The sequence below is a fragment of the Equus caballus genome, chromosome 9 (genome assembly GCF_041296265.1).
Source record: "Equus caballus isolate H_3958 breed thoroughbred chromosome 9, TB-T2T, whole genome shotgun sequence".
NCBI classification, from domain to species: Eukaryota; Metazoa; Chordata; class Mammalia; order Perissodactyla; family Equidae; genus Equus; species Equus caballus.
Genome location: NC_091692.1, coordinates 93,798,576 through 93,818,639, shown reverse-complemented (window position 1 = coordinate 93,818,639; position 20,064 = coordinate 93,798,576).

The window sequence follows — 20,064 nt, the reverse complement described above, 5'->3', positions numbered from 1 at the left end:
AGCTCAGCCCTGCCTACTTCTTCACTGAAGACAGGAACAGAAGGATAGGAACCATCTTCCCTGCTGGGACCCTCCACTTCTGCCAAGGCTTCCTCTCCTAGAACTTCCCACAACCTTGTTTCACATGCGTACCCCCATCCCCCTCCCCCTTTGTTTCCATTGAGGCTTCTCAAGACGTTGGTCTGTCATGCTCTAAAAGGTTGCAAGGGACTAGGTCCTCTCTACCTTATTCTTTTGATTAAGGCAGCCCACTGGGTCACCCGGGCCCACTGAGCTAAGAATATGCAGTTCTCAAAGTCCTTTTGCTGAAGACAAAAAAAGGGCTTCAGAAGAAAGTAGGCTTTCTCTACAGAGAAAAAAAAAAGAGAGAGAGGCTTTCTCTGTGAAAAAGAAGCCAGCAGCAGATCCTACAGAGACACAGTATCTGAGAGGCCAGCGAGAGGCAAGAGGCCTCCATGTCTATCCCTCTGTTGGTCAGAGTGAGATACAAAACAAGAGAGAGTCTTCTAGCGAGAGCAGGCTCAGGGAGGAGATAGCCAGAGAAAGGGCATTAGGAAGAAAAAGCAGAAACTTTGCCCTAATGAAAAAAAATCACACAGATCTGTCAGTCCCGATCCTCTGGAAGTCTACCCCAAGCTAACTCAGTCCTTGCAGCAGAGCCCAGCACACCCCAAAGCACCCATCCTTGGTGATCAACGGAACCACCAACGTGGACAACCCCGCTGCAGAGACCCACCCAAATGAGAGGGGCGGCCTCAGTCTTCTCCTTATGTACCTCTTGCTCCTCCCCACAATTACCAGCAATAATGCCCACCGGGGCCCAGAGCACTTTCCTTGACCGCCCTCTACTCGGGGCAGCTGGGGCCTCTCAGATAGAAGGATAATGCTTCAAGCACCTTGGTCCATGTAGGGAGGAAAGGCCGGGGAACAGGTCTCAATAGTTGAGCAGATTACCTCCACAAGAAAATCATTCATTTGGGAAATCTGTGGCTCATTTATAGAGCCGAAAAAGAGCGGCTCATCTTTTGTGTGTTGGTCGGGGTTAAAAGGACAAAGAACTTTGCTCCAAATTCAAGGGAAAAACCTTAATTTGTGGAGTTGGATATGAACTTGGTCTCACTAAGTTAATAACATTTGATGGTGTTATATGGTCACACTCTGCATTAATTAAATTCTCACGAGCTTTCCCAAAATGTCTATTGCCATTGGAGAAGTACCTTTAAAACATACTACAACTCTTGAGAAATGTTAACAAAGGCTAACGCTTTTCAATTAACATCATGTGTACTTTGTCAGTAAAAGAAGTATACCCAGGAAAGTTAAATTTAAAAATTTCCCTTGAGACCTTAGTTTGATGTACTTGTGGCACTTTTATAAAACAGTTTAATATAAATTTTATTTTTAATTTGCTTATATTAAGGTGTTGAGATTAATCCACTTTTCCATCATGTAATATTAACTATGCAATGGTTTATATTGAAAATTGTATCCTATTGATGAGGATTTTTAGGCTGCTTAATTTAAAACTACAGATGAGAAGCAGGCTCCAAGGAGTGTAATTTGCTTGCCCCTTTGTTGTGAAACATTTACATTTCTAAGGGAAACCTCTATCTGTAAAGATGCCTCCCTCTCTGTGCCAGGAATAAGGGGGATGGCCTTATCTCTAGAAACTCTTAATGCCAGAGGCAAGAACTTAAGTTGGTTACTGTCTGGCAACCTCATGTAACTGACCGCCCCACCCCCCCAGCCAATCCTCCTTTGTCTTTAGCTGAGGATAAAATTCAAGCGGTGACTTCTGCCATTTACTCGATCTGGTTTGATTCTTATCTAAAAGTTGTGGGACCCTACCAAATGGCCGGACCCTAGGACCCTACGGGCACTGATACCATTTTAACTTTTTTACATATCCCTTTGTCTTGTAGAGAGATAACTCACATACCTATGCCTTAAATTTAGCCTTACTTTCCACCCAACTTGGCAGCAGCAGAAGCAGAAGCAGCAGCAGCAACAGCAACATGCCGGCAGGAGCTCTGCCTGCCATGGGTCCTGTCCCCATGCCAGCGGCGGCGGCAGCAGCAGCTCCCCATGCCAGCAGCATCTCTGACTTCCCGTGGGCCCTGTCCCCACGACGCAGCTCTGCCTGCCCATGGGTCCTGTCCCCATGGCAGCAGCAGAAGCAGCAGCAGCAACATGCCGGCAGCAGCTCTGCCTGCCCATAGGTCCTGTCCCCATGCAAGTGGCGGCAGCAGCAGCTCCCCATGCCAGCGGCATCTCTGACTGCCGTGGGCCCTGTCCCCACGCAGCAGCTCTGACTGCCCATGGGTCCTGTCCCCATGCCGGCAGCAGCAGAAGCTCTGACTGCCCATGGGTCCTGTCCCCATGCTATTCTATTCTCTAAATAAAAGAGCACTACTGCCAGATCTTAAGAGTCTAAGAATTCTTTCTTTCGACTCCTCGGCTCACCGACCCCACATCATTTCGACTATATGATTTCATTTATGCGAATGATTCGCTAAACAAGGGCATAGGCTGACCAGGGAACTACTGTGATCCCTAAGCCTCCTGTGAACACAGGTGAATTACCTGAGAATTTGTTCCTCTACCTGGGAACTACCATGCTCCTGCTGATAACCCAGAACTTCTCACCCACTGATGGGATCCCTATGCTTGTTCTACTGAAGGGGGTTGAATGGCCACACCTTGTTGGCCACTCCAATTCTGCTAGGCTTTGGCCCCTAAAACACTGCAGCCTTACTTCACCTGGATATCGTGTCTCACCTGGTATGTCCTCAAGAGCTGTCTAGGCCACAAGGAGGGTTTTGTTGGTCACCAGGAGGCTTAGAAGATATGAACTGTTGACGAAAATAATCCACAACCAATCTATAAATGAAAATTTGGGTGAGTTTATTCTGAGCTTAAATTTTAGGATTATAACCCAGGAGAGTCTTTCCACAAAGGAACAGAGCACTCCAAAGAAGTGAGGTATACAGAGTGGTTATATACCCCCAAGCAGGACGTTTCACATATGCTTGAAATGTCCCTCCCACCATAGTCACAAGATTGCCCTGTCGGCACAGCGCTTGATGGACACAGCAGGCAGTGGGTCTGCTATCTTGGCAGGCATAGCAGGAGGCAAGTCTGTTGTCTTGAGCTGGGAGGTCACAGGTGAGCGCAGCAATCAGTTTCTAGCCTAAGGAAAGATGCTTAATCCTTAAGGAGATGCCAAGGTTGGGAGGGGGAGGGAAGTTGCACATTTATCTCAAGGGCCTTTGCTCTTGCCATAGGGAATCTCTAAGGCTGATATACAATGCATGCTCAACGGCCTCGGTCAGGCCCTTTTGGAAAGACAAGGTCAGGCTGAATTAGGTTTACACCAAATGGCTTCCTCATGTATTCCAATATATCCTATTACTTGCCATTTTTATATGTCAAACTGAAGACCCAGAAGACATAACTGCTAGGAGAGGGATCTGCGTCATCTTCCCTGTGCTGCTGGGGATGGCCCTGCGTCATTGTGAGACAGGCCCAATATATGCTCAGGAATCTAAGAGTAAAGGGAAGAAGGCCCTACCAAAACCCTAAGAAATGTTGCTTCTGGCTCTTGAAAGCCGTCACCAGTCAGAGCTGACAAGCACTTACTGTATTCTAGCCTCTGTTCATCCACAACACAGTAAGGAGTCTTAAAATTATGAGGGTTTGTCCTCGCAATGTATCCTGAATCCTGGAAAAAATAGGATGAGGGCATAAAGGCGAGCCCATTGCTACCTCAGGAGATTTAGGAATGGATTGAACATATCCATGGAGTACATTTGACATAAGAGTGACCATACAAACTTACATTCCATGGAGAGATGGGTGCATGAACTTGATACTGAACCTCTTAATCTCTAGTTCATGTGCCTGATGCACAGCAAGCCAAACATTGAGACATCGGTACGTGGAGATGGAGAAAGGCCAGATTCGAGTTGGCCAAGACAAGAAGGTGGGAGTCTGGGTTTGCTCAAATCTGCCTTAACCAGAGCAAAAAGCAGGGGGCATTTATAGAGCTGAAGGGGCTTAGCAGGAGGCACTTTGGAGAAACAAAGGGGTCACTCCTGATAAGCCCCTGGGCAATCTGAAATGGCTGCTGGGGGCTGGCCATCTGGTGATTTCACCCTCCCAGAAGGCATTCTCTTCCTTCTGCAAAACAAACTCAGAAATCCTCATGACATGAGTCACCCCTCAAGTTAAACAAGAAAACAGCAAATTGGCAAGATCCATCTATGTCTGTTGGGAACAAAGTCAAAAGGCAATCATGTTCTTATTGAATATCTACAGTAACCCTCAGGTACCTGGCTTCATAAGTGATGTTTCAGTTTGATAAGGCATCCATAAAATATTGGCCCAAACATAGTGTATAAGCACACCACCCAATTATGATAACACTGAGTCCGTGGGTCTAAGCTCCAGGCACAGCATGGCTCACCTTGGAAATCACAAGCCTGAATAGAGGTTCTGCCAGGTGCATTTATCTAGGGTGAATTCCACATTGGACCTTTCATCTGAGCCACACTTCCCAGTTACTGCCCCGTGGGCTCCCCTGGTCTTTCCTGCACTTAGGCTGGACAGCAAATTTTATGGTCACTAAAGAGGCATCTGAGCTTCACTGTGTTACCCGGAACCTGAGAGGGAGCAAGAGTGCTGTAGTGTAAGCCCTGATGGTGGGTTTTTCTTTTTGTATTCAAGTACCTGACTTAAGCTTTGATTGCTGAGGCATCTGCTTCAAAGATGACCTTGGAATATACACATTGCCAGCCATAGGACTAGAGAAAGAGCCAGGCCAGTGCCCCCTCCCCCTCCCCAGGCTCTTTTGTTATAGAAATCTGAGTTGATTTCCATAACTGACCATTTGGACCACTCCTATCTCTTCCTGAGTTTTAAATTCCTGCTCTTATGTTTTAAATCCACCAATACAGAGTGAGCCGTCGAAACATTAGGGCTTCACCCTGGACCCCAATAAAAGCAGAACCTCAGGCCAACACATGTGCACGTTCGCTCGCGCAGGCACGCTCTCTCTCTCTCTCTCCACCAGCATTCTTGCTGTGTGGCCCTACGTGTGCTGTGTGCTTTCCAGAACCTGTGAGTAATAACCCTTTTTTTTTTCAAAGTTTCCTAGTGGTTATCCCTGAGGGTGTCTTGCAATCACAACAAAAACCACAAAGACAGCTACAGTCACTCCATTGGTTATTGATGGCTGAGACAAGCACAAAACAACCTGGAAGTGAGATATGATTTTGCAAGATTCCTTGCATAGTTCAAGATTTCTTCTTTGTTAATTAACCATCTTCCATTCTCCTGGTCCTTTTGGATATATTGTATTTGTTCCAACTCAAAATGCATTCTAGTAAAGATGAGTGATTATAGGGGACTACTTTGAGGGTTGTCAGTATGTGGCTGTGGAGTGTGATACATAGTAGTTTTGAAACAATAACAATGTCTTGGGTCTTAATATTCCATACTTTTCTTTAAGCTCATCTGCCTAGTGTCCCCAGAACTTAAAAATGACTCATTCAGAATTTTAAGGGTCACCCTACATTTCACAAAAGTGGTTGTGTAAAGAAGTCACTTAGGGATAATCTAGGTTGAATGTGATGTAGTACATTTTGCCCGAAATAGCTCGTTTCGGAATGTGTCAATCTCGTCTCTCTTCTCTCTGCCCTGCACTCTGGTCATACAAAAGTAGCTAAATTTTCACAAACTGTTTTGCTTTTGGGGATTTGATTTAAGCTGTCTATTCTGGGTGGGAAATCCTTTCTTTCTAACCCTGTGTTGATTGACACATCTTTCCAGCCTTAGCTTAACTTGACTTCCTTTAAGAAGTTTTCCATGCTAAACAAATCCAGGCTGGAATCTGGATTAGCCCATGATACTCCTGGATTAAGAAGTGACTTGTAGTGTCAGCCTAGAAACTAAAATGTTGCAGGCTCTTCTGGCTGACAGTGTGAATCCAATGCAGTGTAAGACGAGGTGAAAAGAGTTCTGGAGAGAATCGGGAATCACTGATTCCAGCCTTCACTCCTCGAGTGAGTAGCATTACATTTTTGACAAGTTATTTAAACTCACTGGCCTCAGATTCCTCATGTGTAAAATGAGAACCTTGGCTATATGATTTCTAGGTTCCCTAATTCCAGCTGTTAAATTCTATAAGTATTTGAAATTTCATAATCATACATGATTAAGGTCAATTTCACTCTCCTTCATAAATCTAAATGAAAAAGAGAGTAATGATGAATCTTTCTTACTCATTGTTTGGGAAATGATGAATTAGTAGGACAGAAGGATTGCCCAGATGAACAATAACCTTGGATGCTGGGGTGGGAGACCATATGCTTTATAAAATTACACATTTATTTTTGAAAGGAAAAGGTTAGAAACCTTTACAGATGGGCAACTGGCTTGAGGCATGGACATTATTTATAGCTATGCCAATGCTAGAGTCCCAAATGGGACTGAGTGGCTCATAATCTTGGATGTGGCCCATTCCAACCCCACCCCTGCCCCAACTCTTGCTGGGACAGCCACCTTGTCTTTCTCCTTGCCATCTGGGTCAGCCTGCACCCTGCTCTTCTGACTCTCTACCCCCACAGTTATATCCTTTGTCTGATTGGCTTACAACTTCTCCATGTGGAGAGGGAAATGCTCTGTTTTGCCAAGAACCCCAGAAGGAATGGCACAGGGAGTAGGTAAAGTTCCAATTGAGCCAACAGGGGCCTAGAAACAAATTTAGAATCCACCACTATTTATATAGTGCCAGCCCTTAGATGGAGCTTTAAATATATTGTCTCACACAACCCTGGGGTGTGGACAGCAGTGCACTGCAGAATGATAATTGAGAATAGTCTCTGAGAGAGTTAAAGTCAGTAGTTTTCCTACTTATTTTTTAAGATAAAGCTTTTTTTTCTTCAAATGAAACCTTATGTGGATACACCTACACATAACTTTACTGCTCACATACTTACATTTGATTGACACACATATTTCCAGCCTTAGCTTAACTTGACTTCCTTTAAGAACTTTTCCATGCTAATCAAATCCAGGCTGTAATCTCTGGATTAGCAATTACTTGCTCTATGCTAACAGCAAACTGTCTTAGTGGAAGCTTATCCTACCCTGTCTTCAGGATGTTCTTGACCAGATCCTGTAGGAAATGCTGATGAGGCTTCTGGGAAAAGTTTCTTTCCTTCTAGAAGAGAAACCTAACATGAGGCACTCTCTCTCCTTCCCCTGGATCCTGGGTTTGTATGTGACTCATGGAATTGTGGCAGCAAACTTTCTCTAAGGCTAAGAATGAAGCCACATAGTTCGTGGCAAGGTGAGAAGAGGAAAAATAACACACTGGTCCTTCATGGTATCATTGAGTCACTGAGTCAAGCAACTGTGAAGTCCTACATTACCTCTGGACTTAAAATTAGATGCAATAGCACATTTCTTTAATTTTTAAGTAATTTTGAGCTGAGTCTATTTACATGGAGTCCAGATCATCCTTCCTGCGGAAGGACCCTCTTGGTGACCTGCCAATGCTGCTGCCTGTCATATTGACCCCTCAGGCACCTTTGAACAACCTCAAGGTTCCAAGAAATAAAGTTTGAAAGCTTCTGAGATGCTCTAAATCTTCTTATAAATAACAAGATGAAAAATGTTATTTATAAGAATTCATAAATTAGGTGAATTGACCATACACCATCTTCAGTAAAGTTATTTAAAAAAAAAAAGGAAACACTGATTAACTCAGTTTCTCTATCCTATTATTAGCATATGTGTGAATATTGATAGAAACCTTCTAAGTCGTTTAGTTGTGAATAGTTTTGCTTTCTTTTTTCTGAGGAAGATTGGCCCTGAGCTAACATCTGTGCCCATCTTCCTCTACTTTGTATATGGGACGCCTGCCACAGCATGGCCTATGAGCATAGTGTAGGTCTGTGCCCAGGATCCAAACCAGCAAACCCCAGGCCACTGAAGCAGAGCACACGAACTTAACCACTGTGCCACTGGGCTGGCCCCTAGTTTTGCTTTTTTTTTTTAAATCTGCAGAAGTTATAGTTTGTTTTGTTTCTTTATGTTTTTACTACTGGTTTATGATTTAATTTTATTGTGGTCAGAGAATATGGACAGTATTTCAGTTATTTCAAACTTGTTGAGGTTTATTTGCGATCTAGTAACTTCATCAAAATTCCAAATATTTCATATGTACATGAAAAGTAATTTTTAGATTAGGTATATTAATGTACTATCCTTTTTGTATGTTTTAGTAATTTATGTCATTTTAATAGGGGAATTTAAATCTCTGAATAAGTCTTAAAACTGGCCTGTAGTGGCAGAATGCCTCGTCTTTTATTCTGAGTATATAGCAAGGACTTATATTCAATATTTTAAACAAATTCACGTATTCAACAATATTGATCAAAACTTTTTATTATGTGTCTCACTCTGTATCAGGTGGCGATGGTCAAATTGAACAAGAAAAATAACCTGCCATGAGGGATCTTTCATTGCAGGGGGAAAACTGATTCATGAACAGAAAACCATAATATAAGTGAGGGTTTCAGAGAGAGAGAAGAAGTGGGGGTGTACAGGTGTTAGAGGAACACAGGAAAGCGTAGGCAAGGGGAATCCACTGCTGTCTTTGTGCCTCAAAGGAATAAGAGGGTATTGTGGTAACTTCTGGGAGGAGGTGAGATTCAGGGTAACAGCCACTTTGAGGAATGAAGGAGAGAAACGAGACTGTGGAGTAGAGCCCTGCACTTCTGCCATACTTCCTTTAGAAAAATACCTTAATTTCATTTCTGAAAAATGTCGAAATTAAAAAAGGAAGACTCATTAAGAGAATTCAAGGACAAGCCACATTTTGGAAGAAAATATTTGTGAAACACGTATTTGATAAAGGACTTGTAACCAAAATATACAAAGAACTCTTAAAACCCCCAAATTAGAAAATAACCAAGTAAAAAAGTTGACAAAAGATCTGAACAGACACCTTATCAAAGATGATATACAGATGGCGAATAAGCATATGAAAAAGATGCTACACATTGTATGTCGTTAGGGAACTGTAAAGCAAGACAACAGTGAGACACCACAACCTACATATTTAAATGGCTAAAATCCAAACAACTGACAATACCAAATGCTGACAAGGATGCAGAGCAAAAGGAACTCTCATTCGTTGTTGGTGGAAATGCAAAATGGTACAGCCATTTGGGAAGACAGTTCAGCTGTTTTTTTACAAAGCTAAACATAATTTTATCATTTGATTCAGCACTTGTGCATCTAGGTATTTTTCCAAATGACTTGAATACTTACGTCCACACAAAAATCTACATGCACGTGTTTACATCAGCTTTACTTATAAATTGCTGAAAATTGGAGACAACCAAGAAGTCCTTCGATAGGTGAGTAGATGAGCAAACTGTGGCGCAGCCACACAATGGAGTATGAGTTAGCAACAAAAGCAATGAGCTATCGGGCCACGAGAAAACATGGAGAAGCCTTAAATGCATATTGCTACACGAAAGAAGCCAGTCTGAAAAGACTACATAGTTTTTTTTTCTGGTGAGGAACATTGGCCCTGAGCTAACATCTGTTGCCAATCTTCTTCTTTTTTTTTCCTGCCAAAGCCCCCAGTACACAGTTGTTTATTATAGCTGTAAGTCATTCTAGTTCTTCTATGTGGGATGCCTCCACAGCATGGCTTGATGAGCGGTGCGTAGGTCCGTGCCCAGGATCTGAACCTGCGAAGCAGAGTGCGTGAACTTAACCACTTAGCCACGGGCCTGGCCCCCCAAGAAAAGCCTACATGGTTTAAGACTATAATTATATAACTTTCAGGAAAAGGCAAAACTGTAAATTAAAAAGATCAGCGGTCCCCAAGAGTTCTGGGGAAGTGGGGAAGGGATGAATAGAGGAAGCAGAAATTTTTTAGGGTAGTAACACTATTCTGTATAGTGTTGTACTAGTGCATTCATGTTATGGTGTATTTGTCAAAACTCATAGAATTGTACCATACAGAGAATGCACTTTCATGTAAACTATGGTCTTCAGTTAATAATAATGTATCAGTATTGGTTCTTGTAATAAATGTACACTAATGCAAGAGGTTAATAAATCCAAAACTGTTCTAAAAAAAGTAAGGTCTGTTAACTAAAGAAAAATGTCTTACCTAAAAAAAGAGTCAGTCAGCTTGGTGAAAGGCATATAGAAGAACATTACAAAGAGGGAGAAGTGAGAACACAGAGCAGGAGTTAGAAACAGCAGTGCACGTCTGGGAGGAAAAGGCATTACTGTGGGTGGTTTGTGGGTATGTGTAGGCCAAACAGATGGGGCGGGGATACTACCAGCAATTCCGTGGGGCTGGACCATAAATGACGAGGCAGAAAGTCATGAGTGACGGAACTGAGCAGGCAGGCAGAGGCCAATCCACAGGGCCAGTTTGGAGAATGAATTTTATCCTACAGATAATGGATTCTAAGTAGGGAGGCATATAATTTGTCTTCTGAGATGGCACTGACAAAGCCTACACGTCTAGTCTCATAAGGCTGTTCTGTAAGTCAAATCAGATCATGTATGTAGATGTGCCTTCAAATCTGTTGAACGCTGACCCAGAGCAAGCTGCTGATAAATGGCCTGCACTTCTATATAAGTCTCAGTGCCTTGATCTTTCAAAGGAGGATCACAAAGTCCTTACACTTCTGGCTTCTCGTGTAGTCTCTGTGTATGATAACGCCCACACAATTTAGAGACCTGGTAAACCAGTGTTATGATGTAACCAGTAATAATCAGTGGTGGACTGTCCTGGAAGGTGACTGGACTATTTGGCTGCAGAAGAGACAAAGGACACACCGAAATCAATTGAAGGTGACCTGGACTGGAGCAAATTCCACAAATTCACAGTATGGAAGTGTGTCATAATCCACCTTTCTGAAATAAAGATGTAGAAGGAAAACGACAGAGTGTATATAAAATCTTGAGAAAAACAAACAATAAAACGAGTGGACAAAAAGCCAGGGTGTGTAGTGATTCTTCTGGGGAAGACTTATTTTATTCAACATGGCCAAAGTCGCTTCTCATAAATACACCTGCAAAAACAAGGGGCAACTAATCTAGCTATAAAAGCACACAATAACGAACATTTATTGAGCACTTTCTACATGCCAGGCACTTTGCTAGAATTTCTCCCATTTTTATAGTTAAAGCACCACTGCTCAGAGAGCTGAACTGACTTGCCTAGGATCAACCATGCAGGAAGCAGAACCAGGATGAGAACCACAGCAGCCATCCCACTGTAGACTCCATGTTCTCAGTCACAGTGCATTTCTACCCTCTGCCCCCTAACTCTAAAAGAATGAAAAATATCCTCCAATAAAATGCAGCATCTTAATTAACTAATTCCAGGAAGATTTTAAATGTTCAGAAGTGGAGAATTGTGAGAACACCTTTGGGGACATTCAGAGCTGGGTTCAGATTCTGGTTCTGCCACATGCCAGCTCTGGGAAAGGTGTATAAACTCCATAGGCTGCAGGTCGTTTAGCTCATAGAGTCTGTATTCGAATGAAACGTGATAACGTAAATACAATGTCCAGCTCCCAATGCATCACAGATGTTCTATTCCTGTAGATCAGCTCTCATCATTTAATTTCTCATGATTTGGTCTCCTGAATGCGTTTTCCCAGCATGAGAGAATGAACTGATTATTTTGGCAGCTATGTCTCCCCATGAAAATGAATAAATTGGTACTCAATTTTGTGTCATGTGCTTGGTAAATATGAGTCATTCTGCAGAGTGAGATGAACTCTTGGAGAACTTGTGAGCTCTGTTCTTTAGATATAACAGCCGTGGACCAGAGTTTGAGCTCATTAATCTCACCAAGGTGCTGTCTGAGCCAGCAGTCAGCCTCCCTCTCTGAAACCAATACGTGCAGAATTCCTCTTTAATGACTTTGCTTTTGCAGCTTCCATTGATGACAGTATAATTACATCGTTATTAATATCCTAAATTGCTTACCTGGATGGCATATCAATGATAGTTCACTGAGGGAATAAAAACAAGATTTCTCCGTTGGTAAGCTCAGACTGCACATTCTGCTGAGGCAGTTGGTCGAGTCCTCCAGCATCTGTGTGGCACCTGCTCGAGCCAGCCCCAGTCTTAGGGGGCTGATGCACTGATATGGACAGTTCCCTGTGCCATCAGAGGTGAAGCTGTGCCCACTAAGTGAGCTAGTGCATGAAGAGCTGCTACTCTATGTGTGGAATGGGGTAAAAGCTCAAGAGTTATAAAAAGCAAGGGTTATAATTTTATAGGGCAACATCCAAAGTTCCTTTTCCTGATATTAAGGGTGAGATATTTATTTCTCTCTCCTAGCACTAGGCTACTTGGTACACGTGTTCGGCTACTTGGTACAAGTTCTCAGGAAGAGAGATGACAGACCCCTACAGATATCTACTTGAAGAAGGCAGAGTTTTCCTGTTTATTTATCTCCTGATGTAACCCAAGTGTCTAGAGTAATGCTTGGCAATATCAGGGCCTTTGCCCTAGAGGATGTGTTCCAAGTGCCTGATATGTCATTGATACTCTGTCATCACACGTTCAAGTACCAGCCCCTTAACCATCACTGGAACCGTCACTAGAATCCAGCCACAGAACAATGATGCTGAACCCCTAATCATACTCACTCCTAATTGGTTCTTCTACCCTAGAGTTTTCATTTAAGCACATTGTTAAAATATTCTTATTAACTTGCATCGTCAACACATCCCTCATCTAGTCTTCATACCCTTTAGTTCTGCTGTCTGGTCTGGAAGAGACAGATACCAGGGGGTTCATATTACCCAATTGTTGGAAGTGGATTTTTCTCATTCTTTTCCCAAATATCGATCTTCCCTTCTCTTTTTCCCCACTGCCTCAGGGCTAGTTCTGCTTCTCCTTCTCACTGATATGGACCAGTTCCAAAGCTTCCTCATGACTTGCACTATTTCTGATTCATTTCCCCCCTAATGCAATCGAACTCCCTGGTTGCTTTCTGAATGTTGTGCTGATGGCACCACTTCTCCCTCCTGGGCTCAACGATACCTTCCGAATGCAAACTGGACTTCCGGGGGCCTTTGAAGGTTCTCCATCATTTGGTTCCCATTCTCCTCTTCCCACCTCCCTCTTCTCTCTTCCATGTCATGATTGCACTACAGCCAACAATTCCTCATTCCCTCAGCACCCGTGCCCCTTTCACCTTCTTCCCTCGGCTGGAATATCAAATATCTTATCCTCAATGCAATCGTCTTTCAAGACAAAGTTCAATATAACCGCATACATCAAGACTTTCTCTGTTTTTTCCCTTGGTTTTTGAAATGTACCTTATTCTCATACCTTCTTGTACTTGTAAATGGTTTATTTTCTTTATACATTGTGGTATAGGCATTTACGTTCATGAGTATCTCAGCCTGCTTTCTATAATATTTTGGAAGGTGCAGCATATTGCAGAAACAGTCACAACACTTTTCAGCTTTTTCCATCAAAGCTGAAGCCCAGAACAGTTATCAATATCCAAAGATTGGACAGTGGGCATGGAGATGTTTAAATACTCATTTTTAGCCATGGAGAAAATAAGCTGGTTATATAACGATTAGTCCAAACTCACTTATGAAGAAATGTGAGGGAAATTAATATTTTGGTGGATCTTCTGCGTCCAACAGTTACCCAAGCTGCAGGTTTCCTGGGGCCAAGGTCTCAGCCCTTTTGTATAATGACATATCTTCCTGCACATCAGCCATGTGGTGCTGGCCAGAAACCAAAATTCTCAGTTTTAAATAGTAAAATATATAAGCCAGTTTATAAATACATGGAGTATGCACCATTGTACAGTAAGTTCAGGTTACTCAGTTTTTAAAACTGAAAATACAGTGCCTTCACTTCTTTACTGCTGTCCTTCTGGAATGGAGAAGTACGTACTTCCTCCCTAAGGATGGTCAAATTCCTGTGCACATGCTGCCGTGTGCTTTCTGTTCTCAGACTCACCGGGGTGACGGAGGCATACAGCCCGTAACTCAGAAGGTAGTGTGGCAGAGGTCTGGCTGATATCAGTAACAGAGAAAGTCTGGGCAAGTGACCTGAGCTCATCAACAAAGCCAAAGAGATTGTTATTCCAAGTGTGTCCCGTGGACAACCTGTGTGAGAATCGCCTGGAGGGTTCAGCAGTTCCTGGGAGCTACAAGGCTGCGTCAGGAGGTCCAAGCTGAGGCCTGGGACCAGGATGCTTATGAAGCACTCTCAGGCATTGCACACACGTGAAGTTTGGAATGTGGAACCACTCTTGTGCAAAGTTGTAGAGGGAGGGTGTTCTGACCCAGCAAGTAACAGGCCCACTCTAGTCTGTAGGAAATGTAGAAAGTGGTAGGAAATCCCTTTCTCCATCTTTGTCCCACACTAACCCAGCTCCCAGCACAGGAAGGGCTTTTTTTTCTTTGGAGAGGGGTTGTATTGAGAATTATAAACACATTGAGTAATTATAAACTAAATAGTTCACTAGCTCAAGGATGCAGGGTTGTGCCATGTGTAATGTTGGACTGAGTGGTATTATCTTCGCCAGAAAGAAAAAACAAAGCAAAAACAAAAAACACCTCAGTCTCAGCATGTGCTGGATCAGCCCAGTAAGCAGCCGTACTAGTTTCCGAGGATTCCTGTAACAAGGTACCACAAACTGGGTGGCTTAGTGCAACAAAAGGGCATTCTCTCCGAGTTCTAGAGGCTGGAGTCTGAAATCAAGGTGTCGGCAGAGCCATGCTCGCCCTGCAGGCTCCAGGGGAGAATCTGTTCCATGCTATTCTCTCAGCTTCTGGTGCTGTCGGCAAGCCTTAGTGTTCCTTGGCTTGTAGACACAACACTTCAATCTCTGCTTCCATCATCACATGGCACCCTCCCCTTTGTGTCTCCGAGTCTTTTCTCCTCTTCTTATAAGAACGCCCATCAGTTTGCAGGAGGACTTACCCCTAATTCAGTACGACTTCCTCTTAACCTGATTACATCTGCAAAGGCCCCATTCCCAAGTAAGATCACATTCACAGGTGCCAGGGCTTAGGACTTCAACAGATCTTCTTGGAGAACACAATGCAACCCATAACAACATCCAAGAAGCAGTGGACAAGAACACGTCATGCAGGCCACTCCCTTGGTCTGCAACAAAAGCTATAGAGCCGGGAAATGAAACTCCCTTGTGGAGTGATTAGGTTACTCCTAGTTATCTTCACGTGGGATTTGGAAGAATGACTGATACCTTCAGGCTAGTGATGCCCTTGAGGTCTTTGGATAAGAATGGGATATGGGATTTTCTGGGATCAGGGTATGCAAAGAATAGAAGAGGAGTGACTTTTTATACCTCAGGCTGTTGGAAAGCGCCCCATTGCTTACACCATTTATTTAATTTCATTTCACAACAATCATACAAGGTGTTACGTGTTTCAAATATTATTCTGAACCCTGGACTCTTCCCAGATGACAGTACACAATGTATCTTGATACCTGAAGTTAAAAACTCATCACCGAAGCACTCAGTGGGAAGAATCAGGCATCCATTAAACAACAGGCATGCTTGTTTGTAAGCCTGACTTTCCCCGGAACACAAACGAGTAAATGGACACCTGAAAAACTCTGCTATTTGGTTAGTTCTGCAAAATGTTGGAAGAAAACATTTCATTTTTGAAGCTGATTTCCTGACTTTCAGGGCAGAATTTATCCAGCAAATTAACCCACTACAGGTGCACCGGGAGGGTTGCAATTGGCTGGGGTCCTGCTAAGAAGGCTTTGCCACTGGCATTTGACTTTTGCCACTGGCAGCTAGAGCTGGTTTGCATGCTAATGATCCTTTTGTCAAAGGCTTAGTGCTTTTCAAATAATTTATCCATCAATAACCCCACCTGTTATAAGCATTTTATTTATTCTCTAAGGTAGGCATTATGTCTTCCTTATATCTTTACTGGCCAAGTTAGACCTTTCAGTCGTGGTCTCTGTAGAAGAATTCCTGGATAAGATGCATATCTCTACTCCAAACTGTATGACTTTGGGCCTGTTCATTAACCTTTCTTTGAGGCAGGTTCCTCTGATGGGAAATGGGGCTGATGAATCTGATAAGAGAATTAAATAAGATAATTCGTGAAAAACACTGACATGGATCCGCCCCATAGCAAGTGCTGAATAAATGAAAGCTTTTGTTAATATAGTGGAACCCCATAATTGCACAAATCAAGATATGATTAAATTAGTGATAGCCTTTCATAGCAGGCTCACTCTTGTCATTTCACTAACCTTCAAATAAAGCTACTTCACTTTGTTATGCAATTGCATTGTTATATTTCACTTTTAGGGATTGAACTATAAGGTAGTGCTGGTGCAATATTTCAGTAGAGTAATATGATTGGAAATAGATGTAAAAATTGATACACTATATACATAAAATTTAGCTTTATGATTCATTATGTTTTCTTCACATTAATACTCTGAGAACATATATACATATATACGTATATATATATTCAGTTATTTTTCCAACATCCATATATTTTAATGGTATTATCTAACAATGCAATTTCCCATCATTCTACTTGTAGTGCATAAAGTGTTGCTCCACTTAGATTCTTTCTTCAAGGGTGATGTACTCATCCTATCTCTGCTAAGCATACTGGTTGTTGAAGGCTCATAGAGTGTCCCTCACTAGAATTGTCCTCAGCAGTGGAGGAGTGCCCCACCTAAGGTGATGCCCCCTGTGATGGTTAATTTTATGTGTCCACTTGATCCAGCTGAGGGGTGCCCAGATAGCTGGTAAAAAATTATTTATAGGCGTGTCTGCGAAGGTGTTTCCAGAAGACATTAACATTTAATTCAATAGACCTAGTGAAGAAGATATGCCCTCTCCGACGTGGGTGGGTATCATCCAACCCATTGAGGGCCCAAATAGAACAAAATGCTAGAGGAAGCTTGACCTTCCTCTCTCTCTTCCTGAGCTGGGACCTGCATCTTCTCCTGCCCTCACACATTGGAGCACCTGGTCTCAGGCCTTAGGACTCCAGGACTTACACGAGCAACCCCCAGTTCTCAGGCCTTCAGACTTGGACTGAATTATACCACAAGCTTTCCTGGGTCTCCAGCTTGCAGACAGCATATTGTGGGATTTCTCAGCCTCCAGAATCATGTGAGCCAATCCCCTAATAAATTTCCTCCTATATATCTATGTATACCCTATTAGTTTTGTCTCTCTGGGGAACCGTGACTAATACGCATTCCAGGAGATGACTCATACCAATGACTGCCGGATGGAGGGGTTCAGATGCCCAGCTGAGGGGCCATCCCAAATCCAGAGCTCCCCTAGGAGCAGTTGAGGCCTCAGTCACACCACACTGCCAGTGAGCCTGTTCCTCTGCCATATCTTGCCTTCTCATGTCTTAGGGTTGTACATACTGAGGACTCCCCAGTAAACCTTCTGCATGTGATTTCCTATCTTAGATTTATTTCCACACACTCTGCTTTAAGAGACTCATTTTGATATCCCACAGAACATCCCACCGGTCATTTTGATTGATGACATTATTCTAAATGTCCCTGCTGAGCAGGGTGTAGAAAGCACCTTAAGTGATTTAGTGAGGCACATTTGTGTTGACAGATGAGTGTTGAAACCAACAGAAGGCCAGGGTCTGCCACATGGATAATATTCCTCTGGCTCAAAGTTCTGAGTCATATAAGGATATTCCTTTAAAAAGAGAGAGATACAACTCACTGCATTTGCACTTTGCAATCAAGAAAGAGACTCAATGCAGTAAACCACTTTGACATTTGGTGGTAACATATACCACTTTTGGGCATGATGCTGTGATACATTTACCAAAAAACCCGTAAGACTAAGTTTTATCTGGGGTGTATAACCAGAAAGGACTCTCCAATAGATCCAGGCATTCTGCTGCTTCAGCTTTATGTTCCAGTTGATATAATGATACTAGAAGCATCTAGGGCTGACAGAGATGTCATATGGGCCCTCTGGAAAGTCCCCACTGATGAATCTCAGCAGAGGCATTGCCAGTTTTGGAGTAAAACCACGACCTCTTTTAAGACAATTATTCTTCTTTTGAAAAACACCTTCTGGTTTACTGGGCCCTGATGAATATGGAATGCTTGATCACAGGACACTAAGGTTAAATGGAAATTATTTCTATGAGAATAGGCCAAAGCCAATCCAGAAGACACAGGCAACATGCATGAGAAGGTAGTTAACGCTCCAAAGATACCTGCTCCTACTGTGGTAGGAATTGAATTGTGTCTCCTCCAAATTCACATGCTGAAGTCCTAACCCCCAATGTGACTATATCTGGAGATGGGGTCTATAGGAGTTAATTAAAGTTAAATGAGGTCCTAAGGATGGGGCCATAATCCGATAGCACTGTGGCCCTATAAGAAGAGGAAACTCTCTCTCTGTCTCCCCACCGCCCATTGTGAGGACATAGGAAGAAGGTGACATCTACAGGCCAGGAAGAGAACACCCACTAGAACCCAAGCAGGCCTGCACCCTGATCTTGGACTTCCAGCCTCTAGAACTGTGAGAAAACAAATTTCTCTTGTTTAAACCACCTACTCTATGGTATGTTATGTCAGCCCAAACTGACTAACCTGTTCTGCTTTATGACTTCTCCATCAGCTCATACCTACAGCCTTATGTGCATCTCTCTAATGGCAGTTAAGACAACTGAAAAGAACCGAGGGTCTCTTTCAAAGATGGGTGCGCACAGTACGCTGCCGTCCCTGCAAGTGAATGGCTGCTGCAAGATAGCCCCACTCAGGGTGCCCCTTGAGGGAAGTTAGGCAGTGAAGTGGTCTCAGTGGGAAGAACTTGGGTAGTACTTCTGTATTTTCGTTGTGCAATGGAGAAAAGGCATGGTCTATAGTGGTTGCAAATGGATTCGTTGCCTGCTCAGAGATTTTGAAAAAAATAAGTACTGGAAATTAGGTGTCATATAGATGAGCATATGTGGATGGGCCTCTTAGAAAGGGTGCAGTGAGTGAAAACTGTGACATTTCTGATAAAACTAAATGATCACCAGGAGACATATCCTAAGGGGAAAACTCAATAATCAGGTGAACAAGATGAACATCCTGTGGACTTCAGTCAGCCCCTTTCCCCAGGACCCTGGCATTTCTCCATGGTCCTACGCACAAAGTACTGATGGCTTCAGGAATGAAGGCTGTGTATGGGCTCTACAAGTTGGACATCCTTCACCAAGCTGAACTGGACATGGCTACTTCCAAGTACTGACCATGTCTTTCACAGAGACTAAAGCTACATGCCAAATATGCAGGGTAATCATGCGCTCAAACTTGCCCCTAGAGTCTTGGTTTATCCCTCTTGTTCTGGTGTCCCATTAGCTCCTTTTTGCATTCTCAAAAGTGTCCTACTTTAGAAAATAAATCTTATGGTCACCCAGCTGATACTGCATCACTCCCCAGTGCAATCATCCAGCTACCAGGTGTCAGGTAGATACAGTAGTTCTTTCCCTTCCATAGTGGAGAGGGCAGCAATTTATTCTAATGGAAACACATACATATTCTGGATACAGATTTGTCTACCCTACAGAAAATATTTCTAACAGAACCATCATTCAGTAACTCATGGAATCCATCACCATGGTATCCCACTTTGCATTGACAGTAACCAAGGAAATCATTTTACCGTGAAGGAGAATTTGTAATGAGCTAAACCCTACACATTAATTTTTTTATCGTGTGTCTTAGAAGACAAAATCACTGGCTTGATAAACAGATGGAATGGGCTTCTGAGATTGAGGACCCAGATTTGAGGGAACACCCTGCAAGGTTGGAGTCCTGAACCACAAAATGAGGTGTGTCCCTTAAACCAATAACTATTTGTATTAGTCAGAGTCCAAACAGGAGACAGAAGCCACACAGTTCTTTGAAAATGAAAAGTCTAATAGAAAGAATTATTAACTAGACCAGTAGATTACCCATCAAGGGACAAAGAGAAAACTAAAGAGGACAATGATGACA